Here is a 22,750-nt window from a genome sequence, read left to right as displayed (position 1 = left end):
GTGCCAAAAGCAGAGTCACAGAGAAGGATGAGGGGGGACAGAGAAAGAGAGGCAAGAAGGGGCGGGGTGGGTTAAAGATGGCCACCCATTCTTTGCAGTTTTCCCACTGAGACCCTCAAACCCCCTTTTCACATGGGGTGATCTTGTGACTTGTTTGTACAAATAAAATGGGGCAGACGTGATGCAATTCCAGGCCTAAGTTCTAAGAAGGTCAGGCAGCTTCTGCTTTTGCTGCCTGTGGGAAATTAGCCCCCTGTTAGATGTCCAACTATCCTGAGGCTACCATGCTGTCAGGAAGCCCAAGATAACCCCATGGAGAGGCCACGCAGAGCAGAATGGAGGGAACCCAGCCAAGAACAAGGACTGAAGCCTAGACTTTACAACCCTGGTTGAATTGTCCTAACCAGACCTCAGCTTTTTGAGCCCATCCAGATGAAGCCCCAGATAGCACAGAACACAGACGAGCTGTTCCCACTATGCTGCCATCGAGTTCCTGACCCACTAAATTGTGTTCAAGCAAAATGGTGTCTTAAGCCCCTAAGGGTGGGGATGGTTTGTTGCACAGCAAAAGATACCTGAAATGGGAAGTATTCACCAGCAAAAGGACAATTTATTGTTTCATCATTCTCAGTAGCTTTTATTCGATTTAAGATATGCCTGTGAAAAGAGAGCAATTCTTAGTACAAAGTAAAAGTTGTAATAGTGGAGATGTTTTCGGGCAGAGAAGAATTTTCTGACACATTCCTCGTATCCTATGAAGGGTAAGGCGTGCCTTAGTTGGTCATATTGGATGCCTTGATCAGGGCTAGGAGGGAAGCTGGGGAGCCCCCTGCACGTGTTGAAACTCAGTTACCTACCCCCGTCGGTCGGGGAGCTCAGGTCAACGAATGACGCGGGTCAGTGACGGCAGGTAGGGAACGGTGGGAACAGTGGACTGGGAACCACCTGCACTCAACTCCAGCCAATCATGGTCTTGAAGGAACATGGTCTTGAAGATCCTGTGTTGCTGGATCTTCCATTTTTCCCAAAGCAAAATAGCCAGATTTTTATATGAAATCTCCAGATTTTATATCTGGGCTATAAAATATGTTGGGCTTTCCACTTGAGCTCCCCAGTCCAGTGAATGAGAGCACTGGATGAGGTGCCAAACTCATCATACATTGCACATGTGTCTCTCCAGGCATCCTATGACTTTTGGGAATGAAAAGTGGTCTATGTGCTTCTCAGCAAAGTCCAACTGGATCAGAATCAGTGCTTGAAGTTCTAAGTGTTGGTGAGACATGGAGCAACCACATCTAATGGGTATGTGAACTGGTACAACCACTTTGGAGAACGGTTTGGCAATAAATACTAAGACTGAGCTTGTACCTGCCCCATCCCTGTGGCCCAGCAATGCCACTCCAGGGTAAACACCCAAGAGAAATGCAATATATGTTCACCAAGAGACGTGTATAGAAATGTGTACAGGAGCACTATTGGTAGTAGTCAAATACTGGAAACAAATAGTGTCCATCAGTGCTAGGATGGATAAACAAAGCATTGATCAAGAGAGTATTACAGGGCTTCCCTGGTGGCGCAGTGGTTGAGAGTCCGCCTGCCGATGCAGAGGACACGGGTTCGTGCCCCGGTCCAGGAAGATCCCACATGCCGCGGAGCAGCTGGGCCCGTGAGCCATGGCCGCTGAGCCTGCGCATCCGGAGCCTGTGCTCTGCAACGGGAGAGGCCGCAGCAGTGAGAGGCCCGCAAACCACAAAAAAAAAAAAAGAGAGAGAGTATTACACAACAATGCAAAAAAAAAAACCACACACACACAAAAATACCCACACACAATAGAAATGTACTGCATGTTTACTGCATGAAAAAAACATAGATAAATCTCACAAACAAAATGTTGAGTGAAAGAATTAGACATGGAAGAAACCATACAGTATGGTATACAGTATATGAGGGTTCTGGTTTCCCCACATTTCCACCAACACTTGGCATATAAAGTTCAAAAATAGGCAAAATGAATCTATGATTTAGGCTGATAGAGGTTACTCTTGACAGGACCGAGTGTAAGGAGGCTTCTGGTGCCCTGGTCATGTTTTGTTACTTGTCTATGAGCTGGATACATGGATGTATTCAATTTGTAAAAAATTCACTGAGCTATACATTTTTGATTTGTACACTTTTCTGTATGTATGTTGTATTTCAATCAAATTTTTAAAAAACAAGATTTGAAAAATGTAGCACTTCTCTTGATCTGGGGCAAGCCTCTAGCTACCTGGCCTGGACATGTAGCGTGAGAGAACCTTTGTTTTCTTAAGTATCCAGAAAATACTGCCGTGCTCTGGGACGGCTGCTAACTGTCCTCTCTGATTTCTTCTCCGTCGTCCTGGATACAGGGCAGCCTAACTGGCCTCTCATTTCCCAGTCTCTCATCCTGGGCCAGTCGGAAGTCGGCAGATGTGAAGGATGTGAGCAGCTTTCTAGTTACCTACAGCTTACAACGAGCCACATGCTGTGGCTTTCTCAGGTGCCTCAATGTGGACATGGCAAGGATCCACCTTTGACCATACAGACAAAAAAGGAAAAAAACAAAACAAAACAACCCAGGGGATGGTGGAGCCACAGAACGGAAAGCAAGCAGGTCTCTGATGTCCACGTGACTCAGAATCACCCTGTCATCCTGCATGAGCTGGAATGTTGACTTGGGAGAAACGAGCCTCTTTTTCACTTAAGTTGCTGTATTTGGGGGTCACTTTGTTACAGCAGCTAATCCTCTGCCCTTTCCCAGACATTTCACAGGGCAGCTGTCCTCACATCCCCACAGGCAGCAGGGTCTTAGGGCTCAGGGGCTGCAGCTGTGGAACTGCTGAATACGCCGAAGTCAGTCAGAATTACCGTGTACTCTGGGTCCTTTGAAGCCATAACCGTGGGAAGGCATTGAAAGAAACGTTGAGTGTGGATATGAGAGGTTAGAGCACTGATTCTCAAAGCAAGGCCTCCGGAACAGCAGCCACCACGTCACTGAGAGCTCGTTAGAAATGCAAATTCTTGGGTCCCACCCAGATGGAATGAATCAGAGGCTCGGGGATGGGGCTCAGCAATGTACGCGTTGGTAAGCCTGCCAGGGGTTCTAATGCCCACTCCAGTTCGCGAACTATTGGTTTAGAGGGGTCAGGAAACTTTTTCCGGAAAGGGCCAGATAGTAAATATCTTAGGCTCTACAGGCCACACAGTCTCCGTGGCAGTGACTTGGCTCTGCCAGGACAGGGTGGAAGAAGCCACAGACCACATGGAAATGGGCCTTAGAGAATCAGCTAAATGCAGGACAATGTGATCTTATTTTTGAGAAAGAGAATGTCCCCCGAGCCTCCATCTCCCCTGTGGTCAGTCTTAAAGTCTATACCAGGCACCCTCAGGGCTCCCAGTTCTGAGTCCCTTATCCTCTGTGGCTGAGCCTCCACTCCAGGTTCCCTGCCTCACCCCCACCCACACCTCTAAAATCTGCTCTCTGTGAAATTCTATTACGATTATTAAAGTCTGAGCGCTAAGAGTGCCACCTCTCCCAGAGGCCTTTGCATATGACTTGGGACACCTGCTGGTGGTGGCAGGGGGAAGTCTTGTGTCCAGCGTTGGCCTGAGCTCATCCATGGGCAGGTGTTTACAGAGTACGGGAAGGCTTCCTGTCCTCGTGAAGGTGACTTCAGGGGACAGACTCCGCTTTCATGTAAATCCTGCTCTGTCTGTTTTGGGCTCAGATATTCCTGGAAGAAAAGTAGAAATCTACTGCCTTTTAAGGGTTTAGATTGCGGTGTTCAGCGGAGCTGCTGGCATCTTGTTCTGTCCTGGGTTCAGAGAACCTGCAGGGAGGAGCCCCAGTGGGACATCCTGGCCATCTCTCCTGGGCTGGGGGTGCCTGGCCTCACAGGGATCAGGCAGGTTTTCCCTCCTGTGGAGGCAGAGAACTGTCCCCCTGACCCCCATGTCTCTCTACACAAACCTGCTAACAGCCTAGGGCCATGGGAGGCAAACATCCCCTCTCTCTCAGGAAGCTGACCTGAGGAGACCCCTTTTCTCCCCCATCTGATATCCCTGAGGAATCTTAGTCACAAGTCAAATTGGGTTTAAACTAAATAGGGGATTCCTAGCTTATTTAAGTGAAAACATGAGGAGTAATTCTGCCTTGAAGCACAGTTTGGTTCAGGGGCTCAGATGTCACCACAGGGCCTGGCTCTTCATTCAGCCTCTGGAAGCCTCTCTGTGGGCTCTCTTTTCAGATGGCCTGGCAAGATGACTCCAGCAAATCCAGGCTTCATCCTTGTATTGGTCAAGGTTCTCGGAAAGTCAGAACCAGAACCAAGAGGATATCTACCAAATATCTGTACACACATATGCACATCTATCTATCTATCTATCTATCTATCTATCTATCTATCTATCTATCTATCTATCTATCCTTTTGAAACTTTAAAAGGAGAACTTATACTTCTTTTGCTTGACTCAGTGGGGTTTTTGTTTGCTTGTTTTTTTAAAATTAATTTATTTAATTAATTAATTTTTGGCTGCATTGGGTCTTCTTTGCTGCGCTCGGGCTTTCTCTAGTTGCGGCAAGCGGGGGTTACTCTTTGTTGCGGTGCATGGGCTTCTCATTGTAGTGTCTTCTCTTGTTGCAGAGCACGGGCTCTAGGCACGTGGGCTTCAGTAGTTGTGGCACACAGGCTCAGTTGCTCTGCGGCATGTGGGATCTTCCCAGACCACGGGTTGAACCTGTGTCCTCTGTATTGGCAGGCGGATTATTAACCACTGCGCCACCAGGGAAGCCCCTGTTTACTTGGTTTTTAAAACTATTTTACTATGATCTGCTTACTTTGTGGTGTCTGGATCTTCTGATTTTTTTGGTGCAGGGGCTTCAGAAAAGAATGTTTTTCCTTCTTTGCTTTTCTTTCTATTTTCATAGAGTAATTTGTATAACATGGGAATTAGCTGATCTTTATGACTTAGACACTTGAAGGATTTCACTGGTAAATTATTTGGTCCTAAGTGATTTTTTCAAAGTATTTAAACTTTTAAAAAAGTTTTCAAAGTAGTTTTAAAGTATTTAAACTTTTAAAAAATTTTATTATAAATGTGTCTTTTTGTAAGGAGTTTGTAATTGAGTTAGAAATAGAGTACTTGTCTTTAAAGGGGAGGGGCTTACATTTTCTTATTTTAAAACATAATCTTTATTCTTCAGAGCAGTTTTGGATTTACAGGAAAATTACAGAGATAGTACTAAGACCTCCTGTATACCCCAAGCCCAGTTTTCCTTATTATTAGTGTCGTATATGTGTGATATATTTGTTACAATTAATTAACCAATATTGATACATTATGGTTAATTAAAGTTAATATTTTATTCAGATTTCCTTGGTTTTTATGTAATGTCTTCTTTTTTTCCTTTTCCATTATGGGTATTACAGGATATTGAATATAGTTCCCTGTGCTATACAGTAGGACCTTGTTGTTTATCTATTTTATATATAGTAGTTTGTATCTGTTAATCCCAAACTCCTAATTTATCCTTCCTTCACTCCCTTTCCCCTTTGGTAACTGTAAGTTTGTTTTCTGTTTGTGAGTCTGTTTCTGTTTTGTAAATAAGTTCATTTGTATCATATTTTAGATTCCACATATAAGTGATATCATATAGTATTTGTCTCTGTCTGACTTACTTCACTTAGTATGAGAATCTCTAGGTCCATCCACATTGCTGCAAATGGCATTATTTCATTCTTTTTTATGGCTGAGTAATATTCCATCGTATGTATGTACTACATCTTCTTATCCATTCCTCTGTCGATGGATATTTATGTTGCTTCCATGTCTTCGCTATTGGAAATAGTGCTGCTATGAACATTGGGGTGCATTAGAGTTTTCTCTGGGTATATGCCCAGTAGTAGGATTGCTGGATCATATGGTAAGTCTCTTTTTAGTTTTTTAAGGAACCTCCATACTGTTCTCCATAGTGGCTGTATCAATTTACATTCCCACCAACAGTGTAGGAGGGTTCCCTTTTCTCCACACCCTCTCCAGCATTTATTATTTGTAGACTTTTTAATGATGGCCACATAATGTCCTATTTCTGTCCCAGGATCCTACCTAGGACACCACGTTGCATTCAGTCATTAGGTCTCCTTAAGCTCCTCTTGACTGTGACAGTTTCTCAGATTTTCCTTGTTTTGTGGTGCTATTGTCAGTTTTGAGGAGTACAAGCAAGTATTTTGTAGAATGTTTCTTAATGGAGTTTATCTGAGGTTTTTCTCATGGCGAGGCCGGGGTTATAAGTTCTGGGGGAGGTAAAGTGCCATTTTCGTCACGTCTTATCAAGAGGGTGCATGACGCACCTGACTTACCACATTTGATGTCGATCTTGATCACCTGGATGAGATAGTGTTTATCAGGTTTCTCCACTAAAGTTACTCTTGTTTTCCTTTCTGTACTGTCCTCTTTGGGAAAAAAAAGTCGCTGTGCAACCCACACTTGAGGATGGAGAGTCAGGCTTCACTTCCCTGAGGACGGTGCAGTAGCACAGTACTGCCCTCCCCCCAGCTGCCCACGCCCTAGTCCCTGGAACCTGTCAATATGTCTCAGACAGCAAAGAGGAATTAAGGATGCAGAGGGGTGGAGAGAGAAAGGAGGGATCAAGGATTCTTCCTCTGGGGCTGCTGAATGAACACCATTTATTGACGTAGGGAAGGCTGGGGCAGGGACGGGGGTGGGGGGGAGGAGAAATTTCGAGGAAACCGTCAAGACTTTTTCAGACTTACTGGGATGGTCAGGAGACACACAGATGGAGATACCAAATAAACAGCTGATCTGGGGGAATCTGGAACTCTAAGGAAGGTGTGGGTTGTACCTATGACTTTGAAGGTCAAGAGATTTAACAATAAGGAATGGGTGAGATCTCCTTGGGAAAGAATGCAGGTAGGGAAGTGAAAGGAGTCAGCACCAAGCTCTGAGGAAGAGTTGAGAACAAAAGCCAAGCTGGAGGGGGTTCACGGGAGGAAGAGAGAGTGAAAAAGCGTAGGTACATATCGTAGAGAACATAGTGTGGTTCTCAAACCCAGATGATTAGCAGCATCACCTGGAGGTCTTGTAAAGCCCAGACTCCTGGGCCCAGAGGTCTTGGGTGTCGCCTGGTGATTTGCATTTCTAACCAATTCATGGGTCATGCTGATGCTGCTAGCCTGAGGACCACAGCTTGAGACCCACTGGCAAAATAAACACTTTTGATATGAATGGGCATCAGAAAACTGGAGGGCAGAGGGGATAAAGGAAGAATTTTTAAAGATTGAAGTTGAAGGGTATTTGCTTGCTGATGGGAGTGATTGATAGGGTGAGAGAGACGGACGATACAGAAAAAAAGGGATAAATGAAGGGGCAAAGTCCTTGATTCTGCAAATGGGGCTGGATTTGGAGCATCATAGGGGCTTTGGCCTCTGGTAGGAGCTGGACTTTTACCCCATGGTAGCAAGTGTGCATAGGTTTGGCGGATTAGACGTGGAACATTGAGCAAGCTTGTACCAGGGAGCTTCCATACCACCATAAAGAATGAAGAGTGTGTCTGGAAGCTTTCGTATTCTGTATTCTCAGGGAAGAATGAAAGCAGAGTGGAGAAGATAATGGAGGAGGTTTGAGGCAAGGGGACAAGGTATGAACCTGTTGTCTTAGGGAACAAAAAGTCAATTTCCTGGACCAGCCTAATAGAACTTTCTGAAATCAGAAAAATGTTCTATAATCTGTGCTGTCCAGTACGGTAGCCACTAGCCACATAAGACAATTTATATTTAACTTAATTTACATTAAATAAAAGTAGAGATTTAGTTCCTTAGCTCACTAGGCACATCTCATGCCTCAGTGGCGCATTCTTAGAGAAACAGATTTGGGCTGTGGAACTGAGTTGAAGGTGGGCCTGGGGTTTGTGAAACCAGCTGGCCCTGGTTGGTCATTTTTCTTCAGCAACGCTCACCAGTTCAGGGCCAGGGCCAGAGAAGGGGGATGATACAGGACTTTCAGGGTGGAGCTTTTTCAGATTTGTAGGACAAAGGGAGAGAAGACCAAAGCATCAAGGGTACTGGGGATGGAGTGGCTACAATGCAGGACTGTAGAGTGTCTGGTGCAGGACGTGAACAAGAAGAACATTGAAGACAAGAGGACTCTCAAATGTGTCCTCACTGTGGACAGAATAAAGCATTTATCTTACTTTATCTGTAAACTGTATCTCAAGGATACATTTTTTTTTTTTTTTTTTTGGTGGTACGTAGGCCTCTCACTATTGTGGCCTCTCCCATTGCGGAGCACAGGCTCCAGACGCGCAGGCTCAGCAGCCATGGCTCACGGGCCCAGCCGCTCCGCGGCATGTGGGATCTTCCCGGACTGGGGCATGAACCCGTGTCCCCTGCATCGGCAGGCGGACTCCCAACCACTGCGCCACCAGGGAAGCCTAAGGATACATTTTTGACAAGGGGAAGCTTCTCATTATGCAACATTCCAGCTAATAAAGAAGGAATGATAGAATTAGAGGATAACAGTCTATAAATCCCTAATGAAATAACAGATATAGGCGATGCTCATCAATGGCTGCTAAAACCACAAAGACGAGGGACAAGATATTTTATGCTGCTTGATGGAAGAATTCAAATGCAGTCTTGCCAAAAAACCAGCTCTGAGTCTGACCTGGCTTCTAGATCCAACAACCCCTTCACAGAACATGTTAGCGCCAGGGGGATAGAATCAGCACATCTAAATTGTGGGAAATTCTACCAGATACACGACTTGGCTTCTTGAACAAATTAATTACAATGCGGGAAAAAAGAGATGGAGAAGAAATCTAAAAGAGATTTATGAGACACGTCAATAATAACTGATTGTGGTTATGTTGTTTACGATCCTTATATTTTAAGAATATGAACTAAAATACTCACAGGTGAAATTACATATCTGGGATATATTTCAAAATGAGCCCAATGGTGGGGGCATAAATAAAGGAAGAGGGGCTACTGGAGGATTAGTGATAGCTGATGAGGGGTACTGGGGGCTTCATTATACTATTCTTTCTTTTTAATTTTTAATTTATTTATATTTTGGCTGTGTTGGGTCTTCATTGCTGCATGTGGGCTTTCTCTAGTTACGGAGAACGGAGGCTACTTTTCATTGCGGTGCATGGGTTTCTCATTGCGGTGACTTCTTTTGTTGCAGAGCAAGAGCTCCAGGCGCTCAGGCTTCAGTTGTTGTGGCACGCGGGCTCAGTAGTAGTGGCTCACAGGCTCTAGAGTGCAGGATCAGTAGTTGTGGCACATGGGCTTAGTTGCTCCCCGGCATGTGGGATCTTCCCGGATCAGGGCTCGAACCCGTGTCCCCTTCATTGGCAGGCAGATTCCTAACCACTGCACCACCAGGGAAGTCCCTATACTATTCTTTCTACTTTCTGTATATTTGAAATTTTCTATCATGAAAAGGTTAAATAAAATAATCCCTCCTACACTGGATGCTCTTCCCAGATATGAACTTGTCTCTCTCCTTCCTTTCACAGCCAAGCATCTTGAAGGAATTATCTCTGCTGTTTCTTCACATCCTTAGTCTCTGCCCATGCCTTGCACCATGCAGTCTTGATCTGCCCGTGTTCCTTTCTCAGACCTGCTCAGCCTAAGGTCCTCCAAAACAGGGAACATTCTTCTGCCTTCACTTCCCTGACACTATTGGTCACATCTTTCTTTTCAAGCTCTCCAAACCAGGACAACTAGAGTCAGACAACAAGAGCTCGTATCAGATTGGCCACATCTTGGCTTGATCTTACTGGAGAAGCGCTCTCATTCTCCATCTCCCCAGCTCAAAAATGATGATAATAATAGTGTCTGCCTGTCCTGGGTACTTACTGCCGTGTAACAATCCACCCCCAAACTGAGGAGCTTGAAACACTATTTATGATCTCCTACGGTTCTGGGGGTTAGTGGTCTCAGTCGGGCAGCTGTAGTCAGATGGTGCCCAGGGCTTAGGTTGCCTTCACTCACATGCCTGGCCCCAGATTGGAGTGGCTGGAGCAGCTGGAACTGGCCGGGCATCTCGCTTTCCCCGTGTGGCCTCTCTCCATAGGTAGCTCGGGCTTCCTCTCAGGATACTTGGACTTTTTACATGCCAGCTAGCTTCCCCCAGAGTGGGCATTCAATGAGACAGGAAATAAAACTTCTCAGTCTGCAATCTGGCACAACCTCACTTCCACCATATCTATTGGTCAAAGCTATTGCAGAGCCTGCTAGGATTCCAAAGCGGGGGACTTGGTGAAGTACCAAGGAGAAAGTCTCAAAGTCATTCAGCTGTGAAACAAACCTACTCTTTATTATAAATAGACTCTCTTCCCCACACCCTTTCTCTTTCTCTCTCTCTTAGCAGTGGCTTAAACAATACAGGGTATTTTTCTCTCATTATAAAGAATATGAAAATGAACAGTTGCTGGCATTCCTTCAGCTGCTCAAGGATTCCTTCAAAGGCCCATGCTCTTTCTTTCTGCTCTGCCAACATTGGCACATGGGCTCTCATCATTGTGCTGCCATCCTCATGGTCACAAGATGGCTGCCACACCTCCAGACATCATATCCAAGCCGAGTTCTGCCTGGGACTCCTTGGATGCAACTATGTCACATGGTCATAACTAGCTGAAAGGGAGGCTGGGAAAGAGAGTGGAGCTTGGTACATTACTATGCCACATGAAATTGGAGGTCTGTCACCAAGGAAAAAATGGAGAATGGATATCTAGTAGGCCACATTGTGTCAGCCATGTTTCCCTAAGTAGCTCATTGCTTGGCACTTGGTAGGTCGTAAATATGCAACAATGATGGACTGTGGCCACTGTGGATTAGAAATCAGGACCCCAGGTCACCTCCTCTAAGAGAGAGTCCCTACCCTTCACCCTGAGATAGAATTAACTACATCCTCTGCCCAGCAATACCCAGGACAGGCTTTTATCAAAGCACGTGAAAGACTTAGGACTCATTTTAAATTTACATTTCTGTCTCCTTCTTCTCGATGCGACCCTTTGAGGTCAGGAGCCCAGATTTGTTCCCCTTTGGGTCCCCATCACCTAGCAGGATGGGGAAATTAATGTGATATTGACCTCCAGGTTTGGGGAGTTTTGATAATAGAAGGTCTACTTAGGAAAAGTGAAGGAAATCAGAAGACGAGAAAACAAAACAGAAGAAACATTCAGAGCCAGTCACAAAATTCTCTTGAAAATAGGCTTATAAGGTGCATTAATTAGCAAGTAAAATTACTCATGCTGATTCAGTAAAAAGGAGAGTAAAACCAAAAAAAAAAAAAAAGAAAAACCAACAACAAAAAACCTAAAAACAACAACAACAAAAAACAAACCTAGAAGGTGGTTAAAGAGAATAGAAATTAGGAGGAAAAAGCACAAGAGGAAGGGAGAAAAGAAAGGAGAGGAGGAAAGAAGGAAGGGAAGGTGGATGTTGGTTTCCTGGGGCTGCTATAACAAATTACTACAAACTTGGTGGCTTAAACAACAGAAATGTATTCTTTCTTTCTTTTTTTTTTTTTTTAAATATCTATTTATTTGGCTGTGCTGGGTCTTAGTTGCTATTCGGGGGATCTTCGTTGCTGCATCCAAACACTTAGTTGCGGCATGTGGGATCTAGTTCCCTGACCAGGGATCGAACCCAGGCCACCTGCACTGCAAGCATGGAGTCTTAGCCACTGGACCACCAGGGAAGTCCCCAAAATACATGCTTTCACAGTTGTAGAAGCCAGAAATCTGAAATCAGTATCCCTGGGCTGAAATCAAGGTGTCAGCAGGGCCATCCTCCCTCTGGAGTCTCCAGAGGAGACTGCTCCTGCCTCTTGCAGGTCTGGGGGCAGCTGGTGTTCCTTAGCTTGTGGCCGCATCACTCCAGTCTCTGCATCCGTGCTCACATGGTCTCCCCTTCTGTCCGTGTGATGCCCCCCTCTGTCTCCTCTTACAGGGACACTTGTCACGGCATTTACCCTCCCCCCAGCAGATAATCCCGGATAACCTCCTCATCTGAAGATCTTTAACCTAATCACCTCTGCAGAGACTCCTTTTCCAGATAATATCACATTCCTGGTTTCCGGGGCATTTTTCAGCCGAGGAGAGGACATGGATGCGTCAGCTCCCCCACTTGAAAAGCCGCCTCCCTTTAGAACTACATTGGCCCCAAATCATCCTTTCCAACACCAGCCTGCGGTATCTTAGCTCTGTGTACGCACCACTGTTCCATCACACGGTGGCCGTGAGAACATGCCGCTCCTGTCCCCACCTGCGGGAGTGTGATGGGCCCTGGACCTCAGCTGCTGCTCTGAAGCAGGGGCTGCTCCAGCCGGTGACTGAGCACAGCAGGGATACTGAGGCTGCCGCCGACCCCCGGGAGGGCCCTCTGAGAGGTGACTTTGGCTGAGGACTCCCTGAAGGCCTTGCTGGCTAGGCCTTAGAATTTCGCGGCTGTCTAAGACCATCCACCCAGCCTCCCTCCCTCCCACTCTCTGTCACTGGGGTCCGGACTGGAGCCTGGTCGGACAGTTCTCCAAATTTTCCCAGTCCCCTCTCTTGTTTTGTTTTGTTTTGTTTTTGTTTTTTTGGCCGTACTACATGGCTGGCAGCATCTTAGTTGCCCCACCAGGGATTGAACCCAGGACCACAGGGGAATTCCCTCCTTTCCGTTTTCTCCCAGGCATATCCCCTAATAAACTTTTTGCACATTTAATTCCTTCTTGGTATCTGCTTCTTAGATAATCTGGATTAACACATATTACCTACCTAATACTTATCTTTAAGTAATTCATCATTAAATAAATGTATTTAAAAAGGATATTTGAGGGCTTCCCTGGTGGCACAGTGGTTAAGAATCTGCCTGCCAATGCAGAGGACACAGGTTCGAGCCCTGGTCTGGGAAGATCCCACATGCCGCGGAGCAACTAAGTCCATGCGCCACAACTACTGAGCCTGCGCTCTAGAGCCCGCGAGCCACAATTACTGAGCCCACGTGCCACAACTACTGAAGCCTGCGTGCCTAGAGCCCGTGCTCCGCAACAAGAGAAGCCACGGCAATGAGAAGCCCGCACACCGCAACTAGAGAAAGCCCGCGCGCAGCAACAAAGACCAAACGTGGCCAAAAATAAATAAATAAAATAAAATGTAAAAATAAATAAATAAATAAAAAGGAAATTTTAACTCAGCCATAAAAAAGAATGAAATTCTGCCATTTGCAACAACGTGGATGAACCTAGAGGGCATCATGCTTAGTGAAATAGGTCAGACAGAGAAAGACAAACACTGCACAATCTCACTTACATGTGGAATCTAAAAAATGAAATAAATGAATGAATATAACAAAGCAGAAACACACTCACAGATATAGAGAAGAAACTTGTGGTTACCAAGAGGGGAGGGGGGAGCAGGAAGGGGCAAGAGAGGGATGGGGGTTAAGGACTACAAACTAATATGTATATAATAGATAAGTAACAAGGGTATATTGTACAGCACAGGGAATTATAGACATCATCTTTTTTAAAAATTTAATTTAATTAATTTTTTTACACAGTAGGTTCTTATTATCTATTTTATACATATTAGTGTATACATGTCAATCCCAATCTCCCAATTCATCCCACCACCACCCCCTTCCCTGCTTTCCCCTGGCCATCGTCTTGTAATAACTTTTAATGGAGTAGAATTTGTAAAAATACTGAATCAGTATGCTGCATGCCTGAAACGAATATAATACTGTAAATCAACTATACTTCAATTTCAAAAATTAAATAAAATAATAGAATATAAACATAAATAAATAAATAGGACATTTCACACCACTACAAGAAATAGAAAGCCAATGTCACTTGCCATAAACAGGGGGAAAGCTGAAAATATAGATAGCAATATAGACCAGCAGAATGATGTTGTTAAAGTTTAACCAGGTACCCATTGCTTGCCTGACAGAGGATCAAAGCCTGAGGTTGGCTTGCTCCTTACAGGGGAGTCTTGCCAGTACTAGAAAGGAGTTAAAGACCTATTAGCACCAAGCTGAGACTTTCTCCTGGACCTAATCAGAAAGGTCAAAGAGAATTAAAAAGAAAACAACTTTCTCACCTGGGGCTTCCATGTTCGTGTTTACCTGAGACCAGTAAATACGCCTCAAACAGCCACAGAGCCTTGCCTTGTTGAGTTCATTGCTGGGAAGCCTTGCGGTGGGAATATTATTGAGATATTAACTTTTATTATGTTCAAGTAGTAATTTTTCCTTCATCAGTACCAATCAGGTAGATGTTCCTTGATGCTTTCTAGTCCTTGGGGAGGTCTGGGTTGAAAAAGCAAAGGCTTTTGAGGCATCTCTCTTGCAGTCTTTAAAGAAAACCTAAACTCACAAGTTGGGGGGAGAGGTGTGGATCGAGGGAGAGCAGGGAGGTTGGATCCCAGGATCCAGAAGCAGTGAGGACCCTCATGCCCCTCACTGCGGACAGGATCTAGAAGAAAAGGTAGAGAAGGTGGCTTCATGGCAAACCCACCACATTGGGATGGGAGCTTGGAGTCAGGTAAAAGAAAATAAAATTGTGACGTTGTCCCTATACCTGAGTTGTGAATCTGGATTCATACACACCTGTAAGCATCTTAGAAGATTAGATCAGTAACTCACAATGATAATCAACTCACTCCCAAGCCATTTATCTATTTATATTTACATGGTGCCCAAATGATGGAGATTTGCTGTTTCTCATGTACGTCCTTAATTTACAGAAGCATGCCCTCTGTCTCATAGGAATAAGCTAAGAAGTCATTGTGGTCTGGTGGCCTTTGGAGACCCAGCTTGTGGTTCATGGGGAAGGGACACACTGTCTTTTCCATGAATCACAGGACAGCAGAGAAGCGAACAAGTGTCATTTTTATTAGGTATTTAGTTGAAACTCTTGGTAGAAAGTGAGAAAGCACAACTCCCACTGGCTTGAGCAAAAATACGAAAGAGAGAATTTATTCAACGTTTCCAGGAGTAGGTTTGCTTCAGGCTGTCATGAGGACTCAGTCTGGCTCTCTCCATCTTTTGGCTTTGCTTTCCTCTGTGTTGGCAGCATTCTCAGGCAGCTGCTGGTGGCAAAGGTGGTTGCCTGCCCCGGGCTTATGTCGCATGCTCTCTCAATCTCAAGGGAATCGGAGTCTCGGCAACAGCTCCTGTCCAGCACTGGTTCAGTTTGGATCTCTGCCCTGTGGCCAAGTTGAAGGTTCTAATTAGCCGAGTTAAGCACCCACCTCCCGCAGGAGGCGTAAAGTCAGAACCGTACTGGACAGTCAGAACTGTCCAGAACAGTATGTTCAGTTACTGGAAGACAGGGGAATGGATGCCTGAGGGGCAGGTGGAAACACCAGGTGGCCTCCACAGGTAGACATCGCCCTTCCCCAGACACAGGTGCGCCCAGGAGCAGGGAGAGCTCATTAGTGTGGAAGAGACACCGAGATCTTGTTCTTGGAAGATTCTGAGTGTGTTTACAGACAGAGTAACCCTCAGGCGAGGGGGGTACCCCACATGGCATATCCCAGGCTGGCTGGGGACCCTGATGGACACACTGCTGGTTTCTGCTGAGCGTAGGTTGGATGTTCTCGGCATCTGGTGCTTTTCTAACGAGGGGCTTGAGAGAAGGGGTCCTTGACCTTTCTAAACCTTTGCTTTCTCACTTGTGAAGTGGGTATAAAAAGAGTTTTTCTCTCCCACAGATGGTTGCTTAGTGAAACAACGTGGCTAGTGCATATTACCCAGCGTCTGGATTAGAGAAGGCATTCGATTAACATTGGTCATTGGCATCTAAACAATAGGAAAATGCTTCCTACAGGCACGTTCACAAATATGATCCCATTTTATACTCACAGTAACTGTGTGAAGTAGGTAAGAGACACGTTATCGTTCCATTTTAGGGATGAACACACTGAGGTTCAGAGAATTGAAATGACTTTGCCATGTCCCTGGAGTGTGTCAGTGGCAGAGCCATGGTCCAATGCCAAGTCCTGGTCTCTCAATGCGACCTCCCTGTCACCCCCCAAATCACAGTGCTGACCAGGAACACATGGGGATGCTGAAGGACAGCCGTCCAGAACAGCATAGGCGCCTCATGCTGGTCACTAACAGTCTAGACCAGCACTGTCAGATGGAATTACATCTCGAACCACAGATGTCACGTTAAATTTTCTAGTAGCCACATTAAAAAGTAAAAAACAAAACAAAAAACCCTGAACTCTATTTTAATAATACATTTTATTTAATGCAATATATCCAAAATATTATCATTTCAACATATAAATTAATATACAAAACTATTAATGAAATATTTTGCAGTCTTTTTTTTTTTCCAGTAGTGTCTTCAACGTCCAATGTGTATTTCACACTTACAGCACATCTCAGTTCAGACCAACCACCTTTCAGGTGCTCAGCAGCCGCATAGGACAAGCTGGTGGTTCTCGTTTTGGACAGTGCAGGACTAGAGGCAGATTAGGTGTCAGTTTAGAGCACCAGAAAAGCAAGAGCATGAGAGGGGCTGAGAGAAGAGAGAGAGAAGTTTCACGTCCAGGAGTTTAACCAGCACCTTGCAAATTATTCTAGAAAGCAAAGATTTAAAATAAGGATACATATTTTGTGGTTTGTGTTGTTTTTATTTTGAGTTATAGTAGCGTGGGAATGAGACTTCATAATCTTGTCATTGATTGGAAGACAACATAATGAGGTCCTGGAGACAACGCCAGTTGCAGAATAGATGACCCAAGATGTGGCAACAGACTCCACTCTAGCTTGTTCAATGCGAAAAGGAATTTATGGAAGGTTGTTAAGTAGCTCGTGGAATCTCTAGGAGACCATAGAATCAGTCTCCGAAGCGAGCCGCCAGAAACGATGCTCAGACTGCAGTTCCGGGCGTCTCCAGTAGGGGCTCTGTCGCCGTGGTCCGCGTGCCCGGGGTCCCATCCTCGCTGAGCACAGGACGGGCCTCCAGGACTCTGACGCCCGCTCCTTGTGCTAAACCCAGTGTGTGTGTGAACCCCCGGTCATGGATCCCGGGTCACAGGCTTGCACCCAGCAGCGAGAGAGTCTGAGAAAGCAATCTTCTGGCTCCCTTGTGAGGAGGTGAGACTCCTAAGGGAAAATTACCCAAAAGGGAAGGTGTGCCAAGTTACTAGCTTTCCTCAAGCAGGGCTCATGTGCGCTACATCAGCTGGTTTGGTTTTTTAGTTTTAAAAATATTGTCAAACATATTACATAGACAAGAATGTGTAAATATGTATACATGGTTAAATAACAACAACAATTATTCTCACTTCCCAGGTTGAGAAATACGGTATTACCAGTACTTTGGAATGCCCGCCCCACTCCATGTTTATCCCTCCCTAATTTCAGACCCGTTCCTCTCTCCAAGTGAGCAGCATTCACCTGACTTTTGTATCAATCATTTTCTTGCTTTGCCTACTGTTTTTTAAAATTGAGATATAACTGACATATAACATTCTATCAGTTTTAGGTGTACAATGCAGATTTGATATACGTATGTATTGCAAAATGATTGCCACAATAAATTTAGTTAACATCCATCATTACACATACTTACAGTTTTTTTCCTTGTGATCAAAACTTTTAAGATCAACTCTCTTAGCAACTTTCAATTTTTTTAAATTAAACTTTTCATTTTGAGATAATGCAGATTCACATGCAGTGGTGTGCCCTTCATGCAGTTTCCCCAATGGTAAATTTTATGGAACGAGAGAGGGTATTATCAGCAGGATATTGACACTGAGACAACCCACAGGTCTTATCCAGATCTACCCAGTTTTACCTGTACTCACTGGTGTGTGAGTGGGTGTGTGTGTGTGTGTCTGATTCTAAACAATTGTATCACAGGTGCAGGTTCGTGTATCAGCTACTACAGACACTGAGCAGTCCCATCACACAAGGATCCCTTGCTTGACCTTTTACAAACCCTTAACTCTTGACAACCAATCTTTTCTCCATTTTTATGATGCTGTCATTTCAAGAATGTTATGGGGGGCTTCCCTGGTGGTGCAGTGGTTAAGAATCCACCTGCCAATGCAGGGGACACGGATTCAAACCCTGGCCCGGGAAGATCCCACATGCTGCGGAGCAACTAAGCCCGTGCACCACAACTACTGAGCCTGCACTCTAGAGCCCACGAGCCACAACTACTGAGCCCACGTGCCACACTACTGAAGCCCTTGTGCCTAGAGCCCATGCTCCTCAACAAGAGAAGCCACTGCAATGAGAAGACCACACACCACAACGAAGAGTAGCCCCCGCTCACCGCAACCAGAGAAAGCTCGTGAACAGCAATGAAGACCCAACACAGCCAAAAATAAAAATTAATAAAGTAAATAAATTTATATTAAAAAAAGTATAGGGCAAAAAATAAAAGATTTACAAAAAAAAAGAATGTTATGGAGCCCTAGCAAAATAATATAAAATATATAAGTAATATAAAGATGGAAAATTAATTTTTTTTAAAGAGAAAATAACTAATTTCAGAGGGATCAGAGACTGAAGGGAGATTGCCCTAAATCCTTATTTTCCCATGTAGGATATTAAAAGATAATACACTAAACTCAAATGTACATAGGTATCACTGTGAGCATATTTAGTTTCTAAACTAAACAAACAAGCATAACCAGAAAAGATTTTGTTGCCTCTAAGAAACTGTCAAGTGTTACAATGGCCTTTTGGTAAGCCTGTTAGAACAACTGAAATTTTATCTTCCTGCATTTCTTTACTACAAATAAAAATGGAATAAAAATTTTTTAAATAAAAAGTAAACAATAAGAAGAATGTTATATAAATGGAATCATACAATGGGTAACCTTTGGGATTACTTTTTTTTTCTTTTCTTTTCCCCAGCCGGGCCACATGGCATGCGGGAATCTTAGTTCCCGAACCGGGGGCCGAACCCGTGTCCCCTACAGTGGAAGCACAGAGTCTTAACAACTGGACCGTCAGCGAAGTGCCTGGGATTCCTTTTTAACTCAGCATAGTCTCTAGAGATTCTTCCAAGTCGTTGCTTGTTGCCTAATGGTTTTAACAAGTGTCTGTATTCTTAAACAATATATTGTTTACATTGATGTTTTTTAAAATCATTTGAATCTTATAGTACAATTCTTCTGTAACTTGCTTTTTTCTTTCAACAATATGCTTTTGAGATTTACTTTTGTTAATGTGTGTGTCTGTGAGCCACTCCTTTCCACTGTACAGATTTATCACCATGTATTAACCCAATCAGTTATTGTCATTTGGGTTGTGTTGAGGTTTTTATTTTTTTTGAGTATGACGAATGATGCTATGATGAATATTCTTGTCTGTGACTCTTGGTGCAAAAGTGCAAGACTTTTTCTAGATTACAAAACCTGAAGTGGAATTTCTGGGTCATTTAATATGTGTATGTCCAATTTGACTAGGTAAAGTCAAAACTCTTTTCCAAAATGTTTGAATCAATGTACATACACATTAGCAATGTTTGAACAATTTCATTGGTCCATATCCTCACCAACACTTAGTATTGTCAAACTTTAAAATTTTGCCAGCCTGGTAAACATAAAATCGCATTTCACTGTCATTTTAATTTGTATTTTCTTGTTTACTAATGAGATTGAGTATTTTTTATATGTTGATGAGCCATTCATGTTTTCTCTTCTGGGAGATGCCTATCCAAGTCTTTTGACATTTTTCTGTTGAGTTTGTCTTTGCATATTCATTTGTAAGAGTTCTTTATATATTCTGGATCCTAAGCATTTGTAAGATAAATGTGTTGCAAAAAGTTCTCTCAGTATGTTGTTTAGCTTATTCTCTTTAAAGGTGCCTGTCGGTACCTTTAAAATTTTTCGGCAGTCAGACTTATCAAATTTTTTATGGTCTGTTTTTTGTTTCTTAAGAAACTCTTCTCTACCCTATATCATAAATATGTTCTTTTACATTATCTAGCTCTCTATTGGGTTGGCCAAAAAGTTCGTTCGGATTTTTCCCAAACGAACTTTTTGGTCAAACCAATATATATGTATAATTATACATATATAGTTCAATGTTTAATCCACTGGAAATTGTTCTGTGTGTGTGTTAGTCAATTTCCTTTATTTTTCCCCAAATGGATAACCAACGTTCCAGTTCCACCTATTGAATGACTCATCTTTTCCCACTGCTCTGCCATGCCTTTTCTCATAAATCAAATTTCCACATATGTGTGGGCCTGTTTCTGGGCTCTCTGTTCTGTAATGGTGGTCAGCCTGTGCACCAATGTCTATCTGTGCACGAATGCACACTATTTTAATTACTACTGATGTCTGATAGAGCAAATCTATACACCTTGGCTTTTTTTCGGGAGTGTGTTGCTTATTCTTTCATATAAACTTCAGAATAATTTTGTCAGACCCCACAAAAAGATCTTTTTCCCCCCAAGTATTTTTAAGAATTGTATTAAATCTGCAGATGAATTTGGGGATTTTTGACCTCTTTTTGACTCGGAGTCTTCCAATCCATTAGTATGGTAAATCTTTCCATTGATTAGTATCTTCTTTAACGTCTTCCAATAAAGAGTTTTCTAATTTTATCCACAAGGAACTTGCACAATATTTTTAAAAAATTTACTTCAAGGCACTTTTATTTTGGTTGCTGTTGTAAGTCAATTTTTTTATTAGACTTTTAATTTTTCTGTTACTGCCATATGGAAATGCAATTGACACAACACATATCCACTCTCACAGGCACACACACACAGATTTTATACACAACAACCTTGCTAAACTCTCTTTTTTTTCTCGGTACGCGGGCTCTCACTCTTGTAGCCTCTCCCATTGCGGAGCACAGGCTCCGGACGCGCAGGCTCAGCAGCCATGGCTCACGGGCCCAGCCGCTCTGTGGCATGTGGGATCTTCCCGGACCGGGACACGAACCCGTGTCCCCTGCATCGGCAGGCGGACTCTCCAACTACTGCGCCACCAGGGAAGCCCTAAACTCTCTTATTAATTTTAATAATTTATCTGAGGATTCTTTTGAGTTTTCCACATAGACAATCATACTGACTACAAATCATGTTGGTTTGTTATTTCCTTTATAATCCTTATACATTTATTTCTTCTTTTTTGCCTTATTGAACCTATAAGGAAGCTGGTCTAATGTTGAATGGAATGTTGAGAGCCGGCAGCTTTATCTTGGTCTGGGGTGCTGGTTCAAAGGTGAATTTGGTTTGTGAAAATTTATCTGGCTGTGGCCTTATGATCTGTGCATTTTTTCTAACACTGTGTTATACATCAATAAAATGTTTTAAAAAAATTTAAGGAATATTTTCCTGACATCCTAACCTCTCCTCGTAACTGTCTGCTCCAAGGATGCCACTGAGCAGGTTTGTACCTGTCTATTTCAATCTCACCATACATTACTGGAGAAAAGAAGTCTTAAGTGAGAACACCTATGGTGCTTGCATGCTTTAGAAGAACTATCAGGGGGAGGGGGCTCAGCAGCCCCTGAGGGCAGAATGGAGAGGGTAGATGGAAATGCAGGGAAACAGATTTCCATACAGCAGAAGGAAAAGCTTTCAAGATCAGTGTTGTCTAACCAGAGAATAGGCTGCTTTTTGGGAAAATGAGCTCTCCAGCACTGGAGGTATTCAAGCAGGGCTGGCGACACACCTATCAAGGGCACTCTGCCGGGACCACCTCCTCCCCGCAATACTGGGTGAGCTCTGGACCATAGCGCGTCTTCCGTCTCTTCCAACTCCAAACTTTTGAGATTTTTAAAAGAATTGGGTTCATTTCTTTTTCTTTTCTTTTCTTTTGTTTTTTTTTTTTTTTACCATTTCTTATCCTACTTTTAGGCAATACTCTATCAATACCTCTCATAATACTTAGAAATCTGACCTTACACTAGAGAAAAGTCAACAAAGGCAAAACTGTTTCTTTGAAAATGTTAATACTGTTGATAAACCTATCTCGTCTGATCACACACACACAAAAGAAAGATAACACATTAGATTTCCCTTCTTCCAAAGAAATACCCAGCAAATATCAGAATAGGCAGGCATACAACAATTGGTTGAATAAAAGTGTAATTATACCTGTTATTTTCACCTCCAATCCTCTGAAGGTTGTGTTGCATTTTGAGGTTTCTATTCTTAGATCCTATCATTCTATAATATTTCCAAATAATGGACAAAGTGTCTCAGGCATTCGGTGATCTGAAATCCAGTGAAAGGTGAAGAAGAAGAAAAAAAAGCTCTGTTAATGGGGTCTTTTTTGTAAAATAAGGAATTTTGAATGAAGTGAAGTTTTTAAGCTTTTTATGAGATGGGACATACTTCCGTGATTTCACAGCGTTACTCTATTTTTACTTTCATTCAGCCAAGCTCTCTCTTTCTAGCAAGGCTCCAGTTTGTTGGCGGATAAAAATACATTCGCAGTCTCTCCCAGAAGCTGCGCCATCAGCCTCGTGGACGAGAAAGAAGCCTGGTCTCCTTGTGCCGCTATGGAAATGTCTTCCTCCTCCTCCCCTGGCTCACCCGGCGCAAAGTCTTTTTCCTTCTTTGTTTGTCGTTCTCAGAGAAAATCTGGAGTCCAGACAGGGAAGAGCCCAGAGAGGGTGACCCCTTGAGGGCAGCTCCGGAGGCGGGGCGCGTCTTCACCCTGAGCAGTCTGGGCCGAGCTGCGCCCCGTCTCCGAGAGCGGGGAGAGTATTCCAGCCGAGCC

This window comes from Grampus griseus (genome assembly GCF_964374135.1).
Source record: "Grampus griseus genome assembly, chromosome: 14".
In the NCBI taxonomy this organism is placed as follows: Eukaryota; Metazoa; Chordata; class Mammalia; order Artiodactyla; family Delphinidae; genus Grampus; species Grampus griseus.
This window is presented reverse-complemented; position numbering follows the sequence as displayed.